The sequence below is a fragment of the Loxodonta africana genome, unplaced genomic scaffold, assembly GCF_030014295.1.
Source record: "Loxodonta africana isolate mLoxAfr1 unplaced genomic scaffold, mLoxAfr1.hap2 scaffold_92, whole genome shotgun sequence".
Taxonomy (NCBI): Eukaryota; Metazoa; Chordata; class Mammalia; order Proboscidea; family Elephantidae; genus Loxodonta; species Loxodonta africana.
The window spans coordinates 435,845-459,741 of NW_026975666.1; the positions used below are offsets into that span (position 1 = coordinate 435,845).

The 23,897-nt window shown below is 43.9% G+C and overlaps 1 long non-coding RNA gene across 1 annotated transcript; it reads left to right on the forward strand.

Annotated features, from left to right (window-relative positions):
- The first annotated feature begins 8,557 nt into the window (after nt 1–8,557).
- Nucleotides 8,558–23,342, forward strand: LOC135230264 (uncharacterized). Its single transcript, XR_010320896.1, has 4 exons — nt 8,558–9,060; nt 16,071–16,245; nt 19,289–19,329; nt 20,306–23,342. It is a non-coding gene; the product is annotated as an uncharacterized LOC135230264 (long non-coding RNA).
- The last annotated feature ends 555 nt before the right edge of the window (nt 23,343–23,897 follow it).

A 23,897-nucleotide genomic window follows, 5' to 3' on the forward strand; every position in this document is an offset into this window, starting at 1 on the left:
GACACACCCTTGGTAGGAAATATTTGAGTGTGTGTGTGGTGAGGGGAGCACTCGGTGTGGGAGAGTGGGGTGGGTGGGTAATAGGGAAATGCCTGTTTTTTTTTTTTTTTCTGGTTTTAAGAAACAGTTTTTTACTTTTTTTTTTTTTTTTAATTACAACGAACAGTTCAGTGGAGACATGTTCCTTATGTGCAGGGGCTAGTGGAATTGCTGATAGCTGAGAATGTAGCCTGCTCCCCAAGTGCGAGTTGGCATTTTGGAGAGAAAACTTGATATTTGGAGCACTGACTGGCACTGCGTTTTCTAAATAATTAAGGGTGGTGGGGTGGTGGTAAGAGAAAGAGGATGGTCTATGAACACTGACCCTGGAAAATTAACTCCCGAGTGTGTGGGTTGTGGATAGCAGGAAAAGAACATCACCCGCAAATGACAGCAGTGCCTTTATTTATTTATTTATGCTTCTTTTTAGTTCTGAGTTGTTTTTAAGCCACAAATTAATGGGGCCACCATGAGTTTTCAGAGAATGAGTTTTACAAAAATCTAAGTGTTTTAAATATTGCAGGGATTTACTTATATATGCTGTATATGAGAAAAGTCCTTCCAGTTATAGGGAGGAGAAAGAAAGTATATTCAGGAATTAAATTTTCACAGTTCTCTGAATTCTTATATTTCTCTTGTTGTCCATTTTTCTTTTTTTGTCCTTCATCCACCCCTTCCACCTTGACCCACTGTCTTCATCATCTAGTGCTGCCGAAACAGAAATACCATGAGTGGATGGCTTTAACCAAGAGAAATGTAATACCTCACATTAAAGTAGGCTAATAGTCCACATTCAAGGCATCAGCTCTAGGGGAAAGCTTTCTCTCTCTTTCGGCTCTGGAAGAAGGTCCTTGTCCTTAGCCTTCCCATGGTCAAGGAGCTTCTCAGGTGCAGGGACCCTGGGTCCAGAGGACATGCTCTGCTCCTGGTGCTGCTTTCTTGATAGTCTGAGGCCCCCAACTCTCCGCTTGCTTCCCTTTCCTTTTACCTCTTGCGAGATAAAAGGTGGTGCAGGTCACACCACAGGGAAAGGTGACCTGAGTGAGGGTGGTGTTACAATCCCACCCTAATCCTCTTACAGTAAAATTACAATCACAAAATGAAGGACAACTAGGCAATAGTGGGAATCATGGCCTAACCAAGTTGAAACACACGTTTTTTAGGGTCATAATTTAATCCAAACCAAATCAAACTTGTCACCATCAAGTTGATTCCAACCCATAGAGACCCTAGTTGATATTAACTCATAGAGACCCTATAGCATAGAGCAGAACTACCTCATAGAGTTTCCAAGGTCTAGTTGGCGGATTTGAACTGCTGACCTTTTGGTTAGCAGCTGAGCTATTAACCACTATGCCACCAGGCCTCCTCTTGATCCACAGTCCACCCTAATTCACCACTGTGTTAGAAAAAGGCTTTGCTATTCTGAAATAAGAACTTTTTACTATACTTTTGTGTTCGTGGTTGCTTTTGGTATGTCTTTAAGCACTGAACAGTTAACTCATACCCATTAAAAACCCATTGCCACTGAGTCTATTCCAACTCATAGCGGCCCAATAGAGCAGAGCAGAACTGTGCCATAGACTTTCCAAGGAGCGCCTGGTGGATTTAAACTGATGACCTTTTGGTTAGCAGCTGTAGCTCTTAAACAGTACACCACCAGTGTGGGAGGGGTTTAATTGATAACATGATGTCTGGGCTCCAAGGGAGATGGAATGGATGTGCAGGAGAAGGGCATGCAGATTCAGCCTGTATAGTCCCCTGAACTCTGTTCAAGATCATAACACACCTCAGTAATCACTTGAATCTAAACATACAACTTTAACAGTTGATGTAAATGACTTTACACATGAATTTTGGAACGCAACTATTTCTCAATGGAAGTTTCTTCAACTAAGCTGTTTGTATTCCCTTAATAATTGTGAAAGCTAACATTTATTGTGTTCATTCTGTGTGTAAGGCCTTTTTCTAAGTGCCTTGTGTGTTTTATTTAACCTGCGTAACAACCTTTTGAATAAGACCCATTTTAGAAATGGGAAACTGAGGCAGTGAGAGGTAAAGTAACGTGCCCAGATCAACCACCTGATAGATTGAGTTAGGATTTAAACCCAGGCAGTTTGTTTCAGAATTTGCTTATGTAATCACTGTACATGACAGCAGTGAGCCCTAGTGGCTGTGTGGCTAAAGAACTTGGCTGCTAACTGAAAGGTCAGTGGTTCGAACCCAACCGCCTCTCTGCAGGAGACAGATGTGGCAGTCTGCTTCAGTGAAGACTTACAGCCTTGGAAACCCTATGTGGCAGTTTTACTCTGTCCTTTGGGGTCACTATGAGTTAGAATTGACTTGATGACAGTGGGTTTTGGCACATAATACTAATGTGCAGTGTATTCTGTATGCCGTGTATATGTTCAGAAACTAATTTTCCGAACATTTATGCCATATATAGATTACCAATCCAGTTGCCGTTGAGGAGATTTTCACTCCTGAGGACCCCGTGAGTTTTCAGAGTAGGACTGCCCTCCATACGGTTTTCAATAGCTGTGACCATTTGGAGGTAGATTGCCAGGCCTTTCTTCCAAGGCAACTGAGTGGATTTAAACTGCCAACCTTTCAGTTAGTAGCTGAGCACTTAACTCTTTGTGCCACCTAATACATATATATACTAGGAGGTTTTCCTCCTTATTTGTACTTTAATGTTTTGTAGCCTCTTATGAATACTTGTTCCTGGCAGTTAACTAGATGCTAAAGAACAGAATAGGCACATGTAACCCTCTCTTACCTTCTCCCTCCCCTCTTTCACAGAGATGAAATGAAAAGGAATTAATGAGGACAGATTATTGGATTAGGGCCCATACTCAGGGCTCTAACAGCATGGGGAGTTTCTCCTGTCACTTCAGTTCTTGTTCAGGAATTGGCACCTGCTTTTTGTGAATCACAAAGACCAGTGCTTTATATCAAGCCATTTAGATTTGGGCTATGGAGCAGTGACTTAAAAAAATTAAATTTTATTTTCAGAGATTTTTTCTATTAATTGTTTACATTTATTTTAATTGTATATTCTGAAACCGCTACAAAAAGGCATGAAATAATTGTTTAAATTTTAATTCGTATGGGTCAAAATGTATGTTAAACTACCTATTGTCGCCGTCACAGTCGTTGTTATGTTTGAGCCGATTGTTGTGGCCACTTGTTACCAAGTATGACTTTCTTCTCCAGGGACCGATCTTTGCTGACAACGTGTCCAAAATATGTGAGATGAAGCCTCGTCATTCTTGCCTCTAAGGAATATTCTGGCTGTACTTCTTTCAAGACAGATTTGTTCATTCTTTTGGCAGTCCGTGGTATATTCAATATTCTTTGCAAATACCGTAATTTAGTGCCTTCAATTTTTCTTTAGTCTTCCTTATTCATTGCCCACCTTTCGTGTGCGTATGAGGCGACTGAAAGCACCATGGCTTGAGTCAGGTGCACATTAGTTTTCAAGGTGACATCTGTGCATTTGAACACTTTAAGAGGCCTCTGGCAGCAGATTTGCCCAATGCAATGTGTCGTTTGATTTCTTGACTGCTGCTTCCGTGGGTGTTTATTGTGGATCCAAGTAAAATGAAGCCCTTAGTGATGTCAACATTTTCTCCATTGTCATGATGTTGCTTATTGGTCCTGTTGTTAGGCTGTTGGTCTGTAGTCTTTGATTTTCTTCAGTAAATGCTTTAATGCCTCTTCACTTTCAACAAGCGAGATTGTATCATCTGCATATCTCAGGTTATTAATGAGTCTTCCTCCAATCCTGACGCCTTATTCTTCTTCAGACAGTCCAGCTTCTCGGATTATTTGCTCAGCATACAGGTCGAATAGGTATGGTGAAAGGATACAATGGAGATGCACACCTTTCTTGACTTTAAGCCATGCAGTATTCCTTGTTCTATTTAGATGACTGCCTCTTTTTCTATGTACAGGTTTCTCATGAGAACAATTAAGTGTCCTGGAAATCTCATTCTTTCCCATGTTATCCATAATTTGTTATGAGCTGGAGTAGGTCTCAGAAATAATGTGCCATTTCTTCCAGTTGGTTGTGCACGGCTGCCTACTTCCCTAGGTGGTAGCAGGTAAGGCCTGTCTCAGAAACACTCCCCTCCTCACTAAGCATGATTCTTCACACTGCTCCATCTTCTTTCCCGTGTGTGTCTCCTGCCCTCCTCAGTGGCCGGGGAAAATGATAGTAGTCCACTATGAGATTTATTCTTTTATTATACTTTATTTTATCATTTGTTTTTATAACATAGTTCCGTTAAAATCAAGGGTAATAAAAATGTTTGTGTGATGGAAGTGGATAATCCCACCCACTGTGTCCATCTAAAGTTTCATGAGAAAACTGTGCCCACAACAGAGGGCTCCCACTCCTCTGGCTCACTGTATTTTCTCCTTGTTTATTTGCTCTTCCCTCTTTCCTGATGCATGCATGGGACCACTGAGCTTCAGGACTCCACAATTCTCCTTTTCATACCAGTGTTACTGTAATCTTGGGTTCATGGGCTGCCTTGCCACAGATTTACTCATTCTGTTTCTGTTAATTATTTCATTACTTAAAAATCTCTCATGAATTTTTCCAGAAGTACATTCTATTCCTCAAAAACTTGGAAGCAATGGGAAAGTATGCAATAAATAACAAGAAAACATACGTAATGCATAGAATAAATTATTAACGTTCCGATATGTCTGTTATCTTACTTACATTGGCATGTATGTGTATTAGAGTCTCTGGTTGATGCAAATGGTTAATATCTTGAGCTGCTGACAGAAAGTTGGAGTTCAGGTCCACCCAGAATTGCTGTGAAAGAGAGGTCTGGCAGCCTACTTCCGAAAACTCAGCCATTGGAACCCCTATGGAGTACAGTTCTACTCTGGCACACTGGTGTCATCATGAATCAGAACTGACTCAGTGGCAACTGGTTTTATGTGTGTATTAGCACACACATTTATGTATATTAACACGGATATTATATCCTGATATTTTCATTCATCATTAGTCTTTTCTCATGATAAATTTTTTTTGTTTTTTTTTAATGAGGGCATTAAATTACTTTATAATATTCTGTGTGCATGTACTATATGTTTTTTAACGATTTGACTATAGTTGCAATAATAAATGTGCATGTTTCTAGTAATCTTCAACCTATACTTACATCTTTTTAACATACATCTCTGCCATTAAATCTCTTTGTTTAATTATTGTTTAACACTCTTTACACCTAAGAGATGGTCTCAGAAGCAGCCCTGATCAGTTTTTCTCCCTCTTACTCATGAAGCCCCTTAATGTATTCCAAGGTATCAACTACGAAGGATTTTACGTACTTATCCTTTGTTTATTTTTCATTCAGTCAGTATATTCCATGGGCCAGAAGTAGTCTATGTTATGCAGATACAGTGGTGAAAGGTACACACTGTCCCTGTCCTCATGAAGGGGACAACCCAGTGCAGGGGGGAGGAGCACTGGGGAAATGCAGCTGAGAGCAAGCACAGACAACCCTCCAGGAACCACACTGGACTTCAGAGAGGCTTGTTGGCTGCTGTTCACCTGGCAGGCTTCTAGATACCAGAGTACCCTTGGGCTTGGTGCCTGCTCCTCTCTCTACTGACATCCTCCCTCTAGGATGCCTCAGTGAGTTTACTGCTGTCTATTTGTAGCTATGGACCTGAGGTTTATACCTCCATCCATTCAAACTCCTCCTGGGTCCAGACTCATATATTCAAATGTCAGCCTAACTCTCTGTATTGACCTCTTTATGCATTATAATGATACATTCCTCATATGGCCATCATGAAAAGCAAACATGAAAGGAAAAGCACAGGAGTGCCTGGCACCAGTGTAGGTACTCAATGAACATTAGCTGTTGGTATTATCCTTGACATCTCCGTGTGGGGTGAAGTTTTATTACCGGACATCTCCATGTGGATATCTAACAGCTGCACCATGTTATCTAGGCTATGAAACAATTCTTGGTTCCAACCACCATTCCGTTCTTATCGATGAATTTCTCAAGGCTTCGGTGATGGGATTGTGTGTTTTTCCACACAATGGATGTGATTAGGAATGGTTGGCCAGGTCCTACACAATAAATTGCTCCAGCGTTCCTTTGGGTGACCATTGAGACAAGTTTCAGCCAACGAATGTAGCAAAGAATTGGAACCACTCTCAGCTGTTCATGCGAGTACTCTCAATCCAGAATATCTGGTAAGTCGACTGTTAGGGATTGAATTGTGTCCCTCCAAAATGTATGTGGAAATCCTAACCCCTGTACCTGTAAATCTGACCTTGTTAGGAAAGAGGGGGCCTGCTTTTATTATGTGAATGAGGTCATACCAATGTAGGGTGGGTCCTAAGCCTAACTCTTCTTAGTTATAAAAGGAGCAGAATACACACAGACACAAACAGGTGAAAAGGAAGACAGACAAAGAAGACAGATGCTTCTAGAAGGCCAGGAACACAAATGATTGCTGGCATCTACTAGAAGCTGAGGTAGACAAGGAAGGACCTCCCACTACAGCCATGCCCTGAATTCGAACGACTACCTGCTAAACTGTGAGAAAATAAATTTCTGTTCTTTAAAGCCATCCAGTTGTGTTATTTTTTGTTATGGAGGGACTAGGTAACTAACACACATACCCGTTCTTATAAGTTCAGCCCAGTGCAGAATAATTTTCTTCCCTCCTTGGTCTAGACCACCCGAACCTGCTCTTTCCCTGTCAGTGTCCTTTGCTTTCACCTAAGAGTTATGACAGAGTCAGCTTGATGCTGATGCATTGAAATTTCAATTTATTTTTTATTTATGATTACTATTAATTCCAGTATTTTCTACAGTTTTCAATGGAGACAGTCCTATAATCTATGAATAGCAGTTATACTTTTTCTCTTTTTGTACTAGCTTACACTTCCAGTGTTCAATGTTTAATAAAAGTAATGATAGAAGCACCCTTATTTTGTTGTTTATTAATTTTAAAGAGAATGTTCCACACGTCACCATGAACTATCGTGCTAGTTGTAGTTTTCCATGTTCGGGAACTCCTTTTCTGTTCCATATTTGCTCCTAGTCCTTATCTCTCCGTGTGATTGGATTTTATCAACCTGCTTTGCCCCCATCTCTTGAGGTGAGCATATGTCTTCTCTTCCTTCACCTATGCATGTGGTGAATGAAATTACTAAATCTTTAACGTTCACTCAAATTTGTATGCCTACAATAAAATGCCTTGATCATGGCATGTTACGTGGTTTATCCTTTGCTGGATTTCCTTTGCTGGCATCTTACGTAGGGTTTTGCATCTCAGTTACTGAGTGTGCTTGTCCTCTAACTCTTCTTCTACCTTCCTTCTCTAATTTGTTATCATTTTTAAACTAGCCTTAAGGATCAAGTTAGGGGAGTATCTCATGGTTTTCTAATCTCTGTTGACTATGTACAAGATTAAAATGACTGTTTCTTGCATGTTTGCTGGAACCTGACTGGAAACGATCTAGGTCTGCCGTTTTCTTTGTAGGGAGATCTTGAACTACTGACCCATTTTATTTAGTGGTTAAAGGCATCTTCTGGTGCTAATTTACTTAGAAAAAATTCTGATGCATGTTCTAGGTTGCTCGAATCTCATCTTCAAATATTGATTATCAGGGCTTGTAGCCTCATGGAAGGCAATTCATCAATCCCAGATTTCCCCAAAGTCAGGCTCTGCAACTCTTCCCGGTACCAAATTCCCTCATTTAAGACTTATTTGCAAAGAGACAACAGTATGCTATCTGCGCAGTTGTTTATCCACAACCTTCTTGAGTCCATAATGTGAGGATATAGTCTTCTAATACTTTTTTTGTAATTGTTCTCTTTCTTATTTTTTTTTTTTTCCTTTTTTCACTGCCAATACCCCTGCCCCCCGCCAGTCTAGTAGTTTTAAAGTTGTGCGTTTCAGGTTCAAGTCTGTAATCCAACTGAGCTTCTGTGTGTGCTGCATGTGTGCATCAAAAGAACACGCTTCTAGAAGCAGAAAGCAGGCAGTGCGACTGTTGGGTGGTTGGCGGGGGAGGGGGAGGGGAGCTGCTGCTCAGAGAGGGCGCCTGAGGGAGGCAGGAGATGCCGGGCTGCCCGCCGCAAGCCCGCAGGCTCCAAGGAGGCGGAACCCACGTGCACCATGAGCCTTTTGAGACAGGCCCAAGCCCACCCAGCTGGGTGCTAACCTCGCATCCGCCAGGCTTGCAGGTTCCACCAGGACTAGGGGAAGCCTAAGGCCAAGGAGGGCAAGGTCTAGGGTCTGGACCTGAGAACTGGTTCTGCCACTTGTGATCGCAGCGCTTATGCTGGAAAGGAGGGCAGGAAGCATATCGCAACGTGTGTCCGGACGATGACCCAGAACGGGGGAGTTGTGGTCACCCACGGACTCTGGGTCTGCATATGGAGGCCCCCAGGGTGCAATTCCAGGAGCAGAAGGCAAAGCCACAGAGGCCAAAGTGCACCTCGCCAATGCTTCCCAGGGGCATTTCCCCAAATATGGGGAGCAGTCCCTCCTCTGGGCTAGGGACTTTGTTTCCTCCATTGTCATCACTGACTGTGAGCAGACTCTAGTCTATGCAGACTAATGAGGAGTTATCAAAATGAGCTCCAAACTCCGGATTTGAGTTAAGGATCATAAATTAACACAGAGAAATATGACTTTAGCAATAAGTGACTGTTTGAAGCCCAAGTTGCCTTAAAACACGGAATTTCAGTCTTTCAGCTCCTCTGCTAATCTAGTGACTAAGAACAGGATCTCACTGGAGCTCAAAGATGTGGGGCACTGGGAATACTCTGGGTCTGTCTGCTCACGGCTGATTGCCTGATCCCAGTTTTATTATACAGCTTAAATACAGACCAGAAGAGGAGTTTGGGGCTTGACACCTGACATCTTAACACCAGTTCCTGTTTCTTGAGGAAGGAAGAGGTAAAATAAATCAGCATTTACTGTGTCCTTCTCCATCCCCGGAAGTCTTCATGAAGACCCTCTCAGGTAAGGATTGACAGGGAGTGGCTTGGTTTACTATTCGACTTTGTCCTTCAGTCACTTTGTTTATGTCCTGCATGTAAACTATTATGCATTGACAGAAGCATTCTAATTCTTATGCAGAATGACTAGACCTGCTGCAGAATGACTATATTGTGCCTCCCTTGGGCACCCCTGTCTGCGCAGCACCCCCCACCCCCAACTGCCCAACCGCCTCTCTCCTGGCATTCTGCTTCTAGAAGCATGTTCTTTTGATGCAGAGATGCAGCACACACAGAATCCCAGCTGGATTACAGACTTGAACCTGAAGACCTTATGCAGAATGACTATTTATGAACCCCTAAGCTTAGTACTAAAGCAGGTACTTACTCCTCAGAGAAGGCCCTGGGGGAGGTTGATACATGCATTCCCCAGTGCTCCTGCTGCTCTAGAAGTGCCTGAAATGCCTCTCTGGGAAAGGCCTTCAGATTAGCCTCATGGCCCACGTGGGAATTCAGGCCTATTTTTCTGTTAGAACATCTCATTTCGCTCTGAAAATTTTATTATCCAGTTTATTCACCAGACATGAGTACAGACATCTCATATTTTCAAAATAATCCCATTCTCTAATACTAATTTGCCACCAAGAGTATATTCCAAAGTGTTTGCAATAGGCTAGAAAGTCTTTCCAAAGAGGGGAGTCCTGCACCATGTTGTGCAGTGACAGCAGGGTTGGCATAATATGTTTACCCAGATACCTACCACTTTTTAAAAATTTTTTATTGTGCTTTATTTGAAACTTTACAGAGCAAATTACTTTCTTGTTCAGCCATTTATACACAATTGTTTTGTGACATTGGTGGCAATATTCATGATGTGTCCATATTCTCTTCTATGCTCCGGTTCCCCGTTTCCATCCGCCATGATTCCTGTTCCGTCCTGCCCTCTTTTCTGTGCTTTTGGGCAGGTTTTGTACTTTTGGTCTCATACACACGATTGAACTAAGAAACACTTTCTTCACGTGTGTTATTGTTTGTTTTATAGACCTGTCTAATCTTTGGCTGATCGGCAAACTTCAGAAGGTACTTTCGACTTTGTTGCTTTCCATAACTCCTGAATTCCAAGTCTACCACCTGAAGAACTTCCTTAGTGTTTCATTTAGAACAAGTCTGGTGGCGATGAATTCTCTTAAGCGTCCTTCACCTGAGAATGTCAATATTTTTCCTTTACTCATGAAAGAAATAACAGCCTATAGAACACTGGGTTAATGTTTCTTTTCTTTCAGTGTTGAAAAAATGTTGTTTTCACAGCCTTTTGGCCTCCATGGCTACAGATGATGAATACAGAGTCATTCCAATTGTTTCTCCTGTGTGAGATGAGTTGTTTTCTCTCTAGCTTCTTTGAAGATATTTTCTTGGTCCTTGTTATTCCACAATTGACAGTGAGGCATTTGGGCGTAAAATTATGTGAGTTGAACTTGTTGGAGTTTGCATAGCTTCTTGAATCTGTAAGTTTATGTCTTTCAACAAATTGGGAAAGTGTTCAGCCAGTATTTCTTCAGATACTTTTTTCTACACCACATATTTTCTCTACACCTTATGGAATTCCAATAAATAAATGTTAGATATTTTTGGATTTTTTTGAGGCTCTGTTCATTTTTTTTTTCAATATTTGTCCTCTGTTTTCAGATTGGATATTTTCAATTGAACTATTTTCATCTCATTGATCCTTTTGTCTGTCAACAGCATTCCGCTGATCAAGTGAATTTTTTATCTCTATTTTTCCTGTCTAAAATTTTCATTTGTGAATGGTTTCTATGTATTTTTCTATTTTTCTAAGGTGTGACTGTTACTTCTTTGAGCATGGTTAAAGTAGCTTTTTAAAGTTTTTGTCTATGATTCTAAGACTATGTCTTACTTCAATCTTACAGAAAATGTTGATGTTGTTTGTTTTAGCAATCACTTGACCCAGTTATGTTCAGGCTGCATGTTCTTTCCCAACTTCTGGATGCTGTGGCTCAGATGTCAGTTCAGATTTTGAAGACTTTGCAATGATATTTGGATGTAATCTATGGGAGTGTCACTCAGTCTGGGACCTTGTTGGTGTTCTAACCCATAATGCAGTTCTCAAAGGATTGATCTACTTCTTGGGGTCAGAGGAAAGCATATGCAACTATGGGAGTGGAGGGGGGTATGAAAAACAACTTTATGGTATCCCTCTCTTGAGCCACCTGGTCTCTGTCTCTCTGAGGCTCTCTGATGTCTGAGCAGCTACCTTCCTGGTCCACTGGCAAGAATGTTGGGCTTTAATCTCTTCATTCTGCCGTGCAATTAAGTGACTGGGTCTGCCTATGAGGCCAAATAACGGTAAGATGGAGAAAATGTAACAGAGATTCCTCTATATTATTTCGTCCTTATATACTTAGGTCAGAGAGAAGGCACACTGTTTCTGGTGATACTTCCAAATGGGTATGGAGAAAAAGGCATTAACAGGTCGATAGCTGCATACTAGGTGTTATGGATTAAACTCTGTCTTCCCAAAATGTATATATCAGCTTGACTAGGCCATGCTTCCCAGTATTGTGCGATTATCCACCATTTTGTCAGCTGATGTGATTTTCCAATGTATTGTAAATCCTACCTCTATGATGTTAATGAGCGAAAATTTGAAGCAGTTATGTTAAGGAGGCCGGGCTCAATCTACAAGATTAAGTTGTGTTTTAAGTCAGTCTCTTTTGAGATATAAAAGAGAAAAGAGCAGAGAGACGGGGGACCTCAGTACCACCAAGAAAGAAGTGTCAGGAGCAGTGCATCCTTTGGACCTAGGATCCCTGTGCTGAGAACCTTCTTGTCCAGGGGAAGACTGGTGACAAAGACCTTCCCCTAGGAGTGACAGAGAGAAAAAGTCTTCCCCTGGAATTGGCACCCTGAATTTGGACTTATAAAGCCTCCTGGACTGTGAGGGAATAATTTTCTTTGTTAAAGTCATCCGTTTGTGGTATTTCTGTTACAGGAGCACTAGATAGCTAAGACACTAGGTACCAGGAGATGTACATTTCCCAGCTCTTTCACTCCCAGGGACACTATGACTAAGTAGCCATTGCCATAAATCCATGTGAGCAGACTATTCTGATTACTGCTTTGACTCTACTGTCTGTTATGGTAACCACACCCACCTTGTCTTTGTTCATTGAGTGCCACCACTTGGCTGTTACCACCATGGGGTCCAGTCAACTGCATTGTAGTTAGGTGTCTTAATTCAGTTAGGGCAGTTCTCACTGTGGACTCTTACTTACATAAAATAGCAACCACAGAAGTCTTCAATAATGCTGGGGCTTGCTGCACAAATTTGTACCTCACTGCTATGGTAAAAAGAGAGCCCTCTGGGCACTCCGTGTGTGGGTCTGTGGGTCCAGCCTAATAAATCCATTCTAACCTGCCAGTTTCCCTCAGCCTTTGGTTACCTTCTCCTACAGTATACAATGGCAGATCTGCCATTTCCACTTGATTTATTGTAGGCCACCACTTAATCCATGCTTCAGTAAACCAACCAAATAAACTATGAGATCCTTTTCTAACCTCTGAAGCTGAAACACTGAATGAAGAATCTATGCTTCCTGGGTCTATATCAATAAACTTAGACTAATCCACCTTTATGTTGCTTGCACCGTTATCCCACACCCATAATAGCCATTCCCACACATATTCACCAGGTTTCTGTATATATATATTAGAAAAATCAAGTAGTTCTTTTGGAGTTTAGCATACCTTCTCCTGGGTCACACTTCATAGTTCACCTTTTGGGGCTTGTTGGGACTGAAGTCTAGGTATAGGTCTAGAAGCAAAAATGGGCAGTGGCAGTGGGATGTTCAGCCGTGTCTTATAAGACATCTGCCTAAGGTGATGCCCCAGGCAATGCCCCAGATACCACCCCAGGAGATAACTCAAACAAGACACTTCAGGCACAGCTGGGGTAATCTCATCAGATGGAGGTGGAAGGGATAATTGTTTTACTGGGAAGGGTGCCTTAGCGGCAGAGTTAGAGAATCTCTTCAGATGGGAGTAAGAGGTCTGGTTCTGTTAGGAAGAGCGATTCAATAGAAATTGGAGGTTCATTGTCCCCCGCTTCCTGTCTGCCCATATGTCCTCATCCTGAGTTTCAGGATCCCATTTCTTCCCAATCAGTGCCCTCACTCTAACTTCAGACACCATTTGAGGCTGGATATTCAACTAGCGCTTTAATTCAGTCACTCTTATGATAAGAATCTGAGTTTATTTTTGGCAGCATTAGCCTTGTTACTATAAGAAATATGGTTTTCTTTCTGGGCACAAGTGGCAGCTTTCAGATCTTGTATGTGGTGCTTCAGCTTTGAGCCCATTTCTTTCATTCACCAGTGTGGCTAGCAAAAGCAGGACTAACCAAGCAGCTTCCTTATTATTCTTATTCTGACAAAATTATAGAAAAGTATCAAATATGTAATCAGGCAGAGCCTTGTCTCTCACAAATATTTGATCCAGTGGTAGTAGTATTTTGCGTATTTCTATTGTCACCTCCCACCATGGATTAGCAATAGCCTGTTTACTACTGGAGACAGTCATCAGTGCCTTTAAGACTAGCCAGACTTGAGAATCAATTCAGAAAACTCATCCTTAAGATTTGGTTCCTCTAGAACCACAGTAGGTACCAAATGTCTTAGCCTGGGATCTCTAGAGATGCAAAACTAGTGAAGAGAATATATATATATATATATATATATATATATATGGAAACCCTAGTCGCATAATGGTTAATAGCTATAGCTGCTAACCAAAAGGTTAGCAGTTCGAATCCACCAGGCGCTCCTTGGGAACTCTGTGGGGCAGTTCTACTTTGTCCTGTAGGGTCACTATGAGTTGGAAACGACTCGATGGCAATGGGTATATATATATATACACACACACATACACGCATACATATGTTAGTTGTGGCTGTTAGATGCCATCGATCCTGTGTAAAACAGAATGAAACACCACCTGATCCTGAACCATCCTCACAATCATTGCTATGTTTGAGCCCATTCTTGCAGCCATTGTGTCAGTTCATGTTGTTGAGCGCCTTCCTCTTTTTTTCTGACCCTCAGCTTTTCCAAGCATGATGAGCCTCTCCTGGGACAGGTCCCTCCTGAAAATATGTCCAAGGCACGTGAGACGAAGTCTCGCCATCCTTGCTTCTAAGGTGCATTCTTGGTGTACTTCTTCCAAGATGGTTTTGTTTATTCTTCTGGCAGTCCATGGTATATTCAGTATTCTTTGCCAACACCATATTTTAAATGAATCAGTTCTTCGGTTTTCCGTATTCATTGTCTAACTTGCTCAAGCATGTGAGGTGATAGAAAATATCATGGCTTTGCTCAGGCACACCTTAGTCCTCAAAGTGACATCTTTCTTTCTCAACACTTTAAGGAGGTCTTTTGCAACAGATTTGCCCAATGCAATACATTGTTTGAATTCTTGACTGCTGCTTCTGTGGGCATTGATTATGGATTCAAGTTAAATGAAATGCTTGATGACTTCAGTATTTTCTCTGTTTATCATGGTGTTGCTTACTGGTCCAGTTGTGAGAATTTTTGTTTTCTTTATGTTGAGGTGTAATCCATAGTGAAGGCTGTAGTGGTTGCTCTTCATCAGCAACTGCTTCAAGTCCTCTTTACTTTCAGCAAGCAAGGTCGTATCAGCTGCATATCATAGGTTGTTAGTGAATCTTTCTCCAAAACTAATGCCATGTTCTTGTTCTTCGAGACCAGCTTCTCAGAATGTTTGCTCAGCATACAGATTGAGTAAGTATGGTGAAAGGATACCACCATGACACATAACTTTCTGATTTTAAACCACAGAGTATCACCTTGCCCTACTCAAATGACTGCCTCTTGGTCTACGTAGATATTCCGCATGACTACAGTTAAGTGTTCTGGAATTCCCATTCTTTGCTAAGCTATCCATAATTTGTCATGAGCCACACAGTTGAGTGTGCTTGTATAGGAAACAAAAATAGGTAAACATCTTACTGATATTCTCTACTTTCAGCCAAGATCCATCAGACATCAGAAATGATATCCCACATTCCATGTCTTCCTCTGAATCCAGCTTGAATTTTTGGTAGTTGCCTATCTGTGTACTGCTGCAACTGTTTTTAAATTATATTCAGCAAAATTTTTCTTGCGTGGGATGTTAATGACATTGCTCGATAATTTCCGCATTGCGTTGGACCACCTCTCTTTGAAATGGGTACACATGTAGATCTCTTTCAGTCATTTGGTCAGGTAGCTGTCTTCCAAATATATTGGAATAGTCAAGTGAGCGCCTCCAGCACTGCGTCCCTGTGTTGAAACATCTCATTTGGTACTCCATCAGTTCCTGGAGCCGTGTTTTTTTGCCAATGCCTTCAGTGCAGGTTGGAGTTCTTCCTTCAGTACCATCAGCTCTTGATCCAATGCTACCTCCTGAAATGGTTGAATGTCGACCAATTCTTTTTGGTGTATTGAGTCTGTGTATTCCTTCCGTCTTCTTTTGATGTTTCCTGTGTTGTTCGATATTTTCCCCATAGAATCCTTCCTTCAGTATTGCACCTAGAGGCTTGAATATTTCCTTCAGTTCTTTCAGCTTGAGAAATGCCAGGTGTTTTCTTCCCTTTTGGTTTTCTAACTCCAGATCTGTTCACATTATTATTATCATACTTTGTCTTCTCCAGCTTCGCTTTCAGGTATTCTGTTGAGCTCTTTTACTTTATTTTTCCTTCCATTCTCTTTAGCTACTGTACATTCAAGAGCAAGATTCAGAGTCTCTTGTGACATCCTCTTTGGTCTTTTCTTTCTTTCCTGTCTTTCTAATGACTTTTTGTTTTTTTCATATATGATGTCCTTGCTATCATCCCACAACTAATCTGGTCTTCGATCATTAGTGTGCAGTGCATCAAATCTATTCTTGAGATGGTCTCTAAATTCAGGTTTGATATACTCAAGGGCATACTTTGACTCATGGACTTGTTTTAATTTTCTTCAGCTTCTACTTGAACGTGAATATGAGCAACTGATCATCTGTTCTGCGGTCAGCCCCTGGCCTGATTCTGACTCATGATATTGACCTTCTCCATCATCACCTTCCACAAATTTGATTCCTATCTATTCTGCCTGGAATAGTTCATGAGTATAGTCACCATTTATGTTCCTGACGAAAGGTATGTGCAATGAATAAGTCATTGGTCTTGCCAAATTCTATCATGTAAGCTTCATTGTCATTTCTATCATCAATACCTTATTTTCCAACTGCTGATTTGTCTGCTTTGTTTTCAACTTCGCATCCTAATTACGTAATTATCAGTACATCTTGATTGATTAATGCATCACGTTTGATCAGTTTCAAACTGCGGAACTTGGTAAAAACCTTCAACTTCTTCATCTTTCACATTCATGATTTGTGTGTAAATTTGAATAATAGTCTTATTAACTGGTCTTCCTAGTAGGCCTGTGGATATTATCCTATTGTTCGTAGTGTTCTACTTCAGAAAAGATCTTGAAATGTTCTTTTTATCGATGAATATGATGCCGTTCTCTTCAGTATCTCAATCCTGGCATAGTAGAACATATCATTGTCTACTTTAAAATGTCCAAAACCAAGCTATTTCAGCTCACTAATGCCTTGGATTACTGACCTTTATGCATTCCATTTCATTTTTGATGACTTCCAATTTCCCTAGATTCATACTTCCTTCATTCCACATTCTGATTATTAAAGGATATTTGCATCAGTTTCTTCTCATTATGAGTTGTGCCCATCAGGAAACGTCATTAAACTGGGATCTACTTTGAGGAGGTAGCTCTTCCCCACTTGTATTTTGAGTGCCTTCCAACCTAAGGGGTTATCCTCTGTCATTCAGTCAGACAGTGTTCCAGTACTATTCGTAAGATTTCACTGGCCAGTTTTTTTTAGAAATAGATCACTAGGTCCTTTTTCCTAGTCTGTCTAAATCCAGAGCTCCACTCAAACCAGTCTACCATGGGTGAACCTGGTGGTATTTGAAATACCGGTGGCATAGCTTCTAACATCACAGCAACATGCAAGCCACCACAGTACAACAAACTGACAGAAGAGTGGTGGGAGTTAAAAATAAGAAGAACCAAAAAGAGTGCTTCTTCCATGTCTGCTGATTTAGAGGAACCATGAAAAATTGTCAAGTGAAGAGTGATTCAGAGGAAAACATGGGTAGAATGTGACCTAATTTCCATAAAAACAAACAAATGAATGTACTTACATGTGTCCAAGCAAAAAGAAGTGTGTAAAAGGGTACATATGTATCTTTGGACACTGGACACTTTGGGGGAGCAGGTACAATATAATTATGTGGGGATGGCTCTTATTATAACTTCTGTATACAAATCTCTGTTGTTAAATGTGTTATAAGAATGTAACATCTTTTAAAGTTTAATAACATCATACGTGTATGTGTGTGTATTTGAAACATTTTTTTTTTTTGACTATTTTATATATGTGTTTTTTAGTTATCTAGTGTGGCTATAGCAGAGATTCCACAAGTGGATGCCTTTAACAAACAGAAACTTATTCTCTCACAGTTTAAGAAGCAAGAAGTTTGAAGTCAGGACACCAGCTCTAGGAGAAAGCTTTCTCTCTTTGTGGCTCTGGGGGAAAGTCCTTGTCATCCATCTTCCCCTGGCCTAGGAAATTCTCAGTGCGTGGACGCTGGGTCAAAAGGACCTGCTCCACTCCAGGCACTTCTTCCTTGGTGGTATGAGGTCCCTCTCATTTCTGCTCACTTTTCTCTTTGTATCTCAAAAGAGACTGACTCAAGACTCACCCTTATCCTGTAGATTGTGTCCTCCCTCATTAACCTAACTGTCTCTAATCCCGCCTCATTAACATCACAGAGGTTAGAATTTACAACACATAAGTAATCACATCAGATCACAAAATGCAGGACAACCACACAATACTGGGAATCATGGCCTGGCCAGGTTGACACACATTTTGGGGGACACTATTCAATCCATAACAATAGAGAAAACACTGTCTTCAATGCCAGATTCAGAGACTTTTATCCATTTGTGAAGGGCAAACACAGAAATTGAACAAAATTCAGACCAGCGAATTATTGCTTGCTCTTGTAACTAATGAATTCTTCTGGTCTCTATGCCTCGAAATGGCCAAAAAGAATTCTGTGAGGATTAATTCAGTTATTGCTAAAACATCTACTGCATTTGCATGTCTACAGGTAAGGAAGAATGCTTGACACTGTCTGTGATTCATTAAGTAACACAGGGACCCTTAGACTATTGTTCTCCTTCTCTGATATGTCACTATCACCTTCTCCCCTTGTTGCTCTCCTGAAAAACCCACACTTGTATATTCTAGGCTTTTATCCAGGATTGAATTTGCAGGAAGTTAAAGATATATCTTTGAAAGATAAAGAAGACTTTGGCCACATTGTCTTTAGACAGTCGAACTTCCCAGCCAACCTCTGTGCAGGATGGGAATTCACAATCCCTCCTACTCAGTACCTCTGAGCAGGACGGGATTTCTGTTTCATTGTCAGGAGAAGGCGGAATTCACCCCTCTTCAGAAAACTTACTTTCCTTTGCCTCAAACTGTCCCTCTCAGGATCTGTCACGGTCACTCTGAGAAATTCACATGGGCAGCCTGTATGGAAGTGCCCATCCTAGAGGCCCTGCCCTCCCTTCCTTGCTCCGTAGGGCTTCCTCTGACACTTGGGGTCGCATCTCCCAGGGAGTACACACCTCTGGCACTTCCAGGGATTCCAGGCCCTGGGATACTGTGGATGGGACTTGGAACTCAATCTGTTTCTTCCCATCCTCACCTTTGATTATCTGTGTTCTGTCTTCACCAGATTTAGGAGGCCTTGTCTTCTCTTTGCTCGTTTCATCTCAGTCAGGCTTTTCTATTCCAACTCTCTGATCTCAGAACAGATCAGGTTAGACCACAGAAAAGAGAAAGACCAAGCAAACATCACTGATCTGTGCAGAAGCTGCTGGGAAGGGATTCGATTCTCATTGGTTTAGGGTTTTATGCCCACTGCTCACCGGCAGGCAGGTTCCCCCCAGAGTCTGGCTTCTGTCTGCTACCTTGTACTACAAAGAACTCAGTGACGAGCCCACCTTCACAATCACACCTCCCTTAGAGCTATCTTTGCAGAGGCTCTTTCTCAGACTTCCATGTCCCACTGAAATCCTATTTCTCTTTCCTTACAGACATTATGCTCATTCTCAGGGCCCTGAGACCTCATCTGCAGGTAAGTCTTGTCCTCTTCTCTCCTTGGCGGGGGAAGCTTTTGAGTGGGCCTCATGTCTTCGGACAGCTATCCTGGGGCTTCTTCCACCCTGGTGCCGTAGGGCTGCATCTCTCTTTGTACTAGAGGGGGCGTGGAAGGGGCACAAGGCTAAAAGAGGATGGATTTTCCAGGTGAGGTGAGTTTAAGAAGCTTGAATGAACTTCTTCCCTGAAGGGTGCATATTTTGCAGTCCAGACATCCTGCTTCTCTCAGTCTAAGAGTCCTAGCACGTCTTCAGGTGCTTTCTCCTTTGACCCTGAGGCCATGCCTGCAATCTCTGCAGCCAGGCCTCCCACATGTGTAGCAGCACCAGTAGGTGTGGTAGATTCTTCAGCCCCTGTCTCCTCCTCCAGATGCTCCTGGAGGTGCCTGGCTCTTCTTGCCAGGACTCCAGGATGCTGACCAGGGACTCAGTGTTGGTTAAAGGATGTCGGCCAGTGACCACGTGTCCTCATTTCCTTTGAAGGCTTAGGCTAGTTGCCTGGGCAGAAGACAGCCAAGGTCAGTCTGAGCCTAGACACCTAGTGACCTGTGACACTGCAGCGAGTGACAGGTGTTAATTTCCATGCTCAGGTATCCGCAGGTGGCGGATTCAGAGTGGTCGGAGGAGAAGTGTAACTAGAGATCACACACTCATGAGGGCACGGGCCCAAGGTCAGGGAAAATAGCTGAGGTCGTGGAGCTCTAGCGGAGCCAGTCTAGGGCACAGGTCTCCCTCCTGTATGTGGCAAAGAGGCGATCCATGTGCCGCCTTCTGCAGACTCTGGACTTCTGGGGCCCTGGTTGTCCGGATTTCGGCCTTGTCTTCGGAGAAGTGACGTGCATGCAGTGTGCCACCGGGGGCTGTGGCCCAGCAGAAGCAAAATCTTGACAATGGGGGCTTCAGTTGACTTTGCCTGTGCTCTCCTTTGGCTGAGTGACATCGTGTGTTTCCTAGCAGGTGAAGGCATTCGTGGAGAGAGGCGGTTTCCGTGCGTGCAGGCAAAGTGTGTGCTGAGATGAGTCGCTGGAGACTGGGGTGGACTCTTCAGACCCAGGATAGGCCTCTGGCAGGTATATGTCAATGTTTTCTGCCCATGGCACTCACCCGGATATTTGCATACAATGTTATCAGTGGAATTAGTAGTCTCCAGAGAGGCTGCCACATGTCAGCAAGCTTCACCTGGCCAGGTCCGCCCAGGATGTAGCTCCCCAATCAATCACTACTCTCTAGACCTTCCAGATAGACTAGCAGATCTTCTCTGCCCATGGGCAACCAGTAGAGCCAGAGGCCTTCTCTCTTTGCTCTTTCGTCTCTAGGCATTCTATCAGGCATTCCAAGCTGTGAAGTGCCTGGGAGGAGAAGGAAGAGATTTCAGAGAATGAACACATACAGAGAGACAGGCAAGAGACGGTGAGTGGGGATGTCTTGCCTACTGATATCCTCAGGAAAGTGGGAAAATTGGACCCTGGCCTGCTATGACAATGCCCTGAAGCAGTCCGCACCAGGGGCTCCCTTGTGCCTGCATAGCCTTTCCCAGGGTGTGCTCAAATCCTGTGGCCACTAGGTGTCCTGGGTCACAATGGAGGGCCCTGTGTCATCTGCCTGTTGGGCTGGATCTCTGCCATTGGCTGAGTCTTGTCACCAGGCCCATCATAAGCTCTGCCCACTCTTCCTGTGGGGGGACTGTCTCCATGGTGATGGCAAAGAAGCCTGAGTTCCGCCCACCTGGCCTTGACTTCACCTACCTGGCCTGCTGACCCTCACTCAGACCTCTGTGTTGATCAAAATGAATGTCCGCCAGTGGCCAGGTGTCAGCATCTGGGATAAAGGATTGGGGACCTTGCCTGGGGCAGAAGGCAGCCTAGGTCTGTGGGTACCTGGAAGTCTTGTGACTTCTGCCGCTGCTGCCAGTGACAGATGGTGACTCCCACACTCACATATCCCCTGGTGGCAGAAGGATAGTGATGGGCGGAGAAACATGGCTCCGGAGCACACTTTAAATGCGGCACCAGCCAAAGGCCAGGGCAAGGAGTGGACGTCGTGGAGCTTAATTGCAAGCCAGTGAAGGGCCCAAGGATTTCTCCTATATGTGGCAAACAGGTCATCCGTGTCCCCACGTCCATAAACCATTGGACTGCAGTGCCAGACTGCCAGGATTTCGGCCTTGCCATTGGAGCCCGTCCACATACGCTGCGTTGCACCGGAGGCGGGGACATGTAGACAGCAAAAATTTGGAAAATGGCATCATCTCTTCAATTTCCCTAGCATTGGCCTTTTTCAGTGGCATGCTTTGTTTCCTAGTAGGATAAGGCACTGACGGAGAAAGGCAGGAGTATGTGTGTAGGAAAGGTGTGTGCCGAAAGGGTGACGACGTTGAGACCACGTTGGGATCTTTAGTCCCAGGAAAGGCCCCTGGCAGGTGTGGGTCAATGTTCTCTGCTCATCCGAGTTGGCGGGGGAGGTTTTCACCAAACAAAGCAGCAGAGGAATTATTCGTAGCCTGAGAGGTTGCATCTGCCCACAAGCTCCACCTGGCCAGGGTCCGCCCCTACTGTATTGCCCATGTCAATCAACAGAAGCTAAGACCTTCCAGAGAGACTACCTGCTATTGTCTACCCACCGGGAAGCGGTCCAGCCAGAAGCCTCCCCCGTTTCATCTCCAGGCTCTCTGTCAGGCCCCTCATACTTGTGATGTGTCTCAGGGGTAGAAGGAAGAGATTTCTCTGAATGAACACATCCAGAGAGGAGCCATAGATGCTGAGGAAGGGCGCCTTGTCTACTGATATCCTAGCGTAAGTGTAAAAGAGGTACCTGCCTGCTGTCCCAGTGTGTCGAACGTGTCCACATCAGGGGTTGGCTACTGTAAAATTATTCCCTGGTGCCCTCGATTTTGTGGCCAAAGACACGAGGGGCCGTTGTGTGTCCATGGGTACAATGGAGGGCTCTGCGGAACGGGCTGGTTAGGCTGGACTTCTCCTATTGGCTCAGTGTTTGTGACTCGTCCCCGTCAGAAGTTCCGCCCAGCCTTCTGGTGGCTGTCTCCATGAGGATTGGGAAAGAAGCCCTAGGCCCCGCACTCGGCCTTCACCTGGCCTACCTGGCCTCTTTACCCTCATCTAGACCGCTCTGTGCATGAAAGAAAGGATGTCGGCCACTGACCAAGCATCCTCATTTCCTTGGAAGTATTAGGCTCCTTGCGTGGGCAGAAGACAGCCAAGGTCAGCCTGAGCCTAGACACCTAGTGACCTGTGACACTGCAGCCAGCGATAGATGTTGATGTCCACGCTCAGGTATCCGCAGTTGACGGATTCAGAGTGGTCAGAGGAGAAGTGTAACTAGAGATCACACACTCATGAGGGCACGGGCCAAAGGTCAGGGAAAATAGCTGAGGTCGTGGAGCTCTAGCGGAGCCAGTCAAGGGCCCAGGCCTCCCTCCTGTACGTGGCAAAGAGGTGTCACCTTCCGCAGAGTATGCTGCCACCCGCAGACTCTGGACTGCTGGGGCCCTGGATGCCCGGATTTCGGCCTTGTGTTTGGAGAAGTGACGTGCATGCAGTGTGCCACCGGGGGCTGTGGCCCAGCAGAAGCAAAATCTTGAAAATGGGAGCTTCAGTTGACTTTGCGTGTTCTCTCCCTTGGCTGAGTGCCATCCTGTGTTTCCTAGCAGGAGAAGGCATTCGTGGAGAAAGGCAGATTCCATGTGTGCAGGCAAAGTGTGTGCTGACATGATGAGACCCTGGAGACCAGGGTGGACTCTTCAGACCCAGGACAGGCCTCTGGCAGGTATGTGTCAATGTTTTCTGCCCGTGGCACTCAACCGGGTATTTGCATACAGTGTCATCAGCAGAATTAGTAGTCTCCGGAGAGGCTACCACATGTCAGCAAGCTTCACCTGGCCAGAGTCCACCCGTGATGTAGCTCCCCAATCAGTCACTACTGTCTAGACCTTCCAGATAGACTAGCAGATCTTCTCTGCCCATGGGCAACCAGTAGAGCCAGAGGCCTTCCCCCTTTGCTCTTTCATCTCTAGGCTCTCTATCAGGCACTCCAAGCTGTGAAGTGACTCAGGGAGAGAAGGAAGAGATTTCAGAGAATGAACACATACAGAGAGAGAGGCAAGAGATGCTGAGTGGGGATGTCTTGCGCACTGATATCCTCAGGAAAGTGGGAAAATTGGACCCTGGCCTGCTCTGCCAATGCCGTGAAGCAGTCCACTCCAGGGGCTCCCTTGTGCCTGCATAGCCTTTCCCAGGGTGTGCTCAAATCCTGTGGCCACTAGGTGTCCTAGGTCACAATGGAGGACCCTGTGTCATCTGCCTGGCGGACTGGATCTCTGCCATTGGCTGAGTCTTGTCACCAGGCCCATCATAAGCTCTGCCCACTCTTCCGGTGGGGAGACTCTCTCCATGGTGATGGCAAAGAAACCTTAGTCCTGCCCACCTGGCCTTCACTTCACGTACCTGGCCTGCTGACCCTCACTCAGACCTCTGTGTTGATCAAAATGAATGTCCGCCAGTGGCCCGGTGTCAGCGTCTGGTATAAAGGA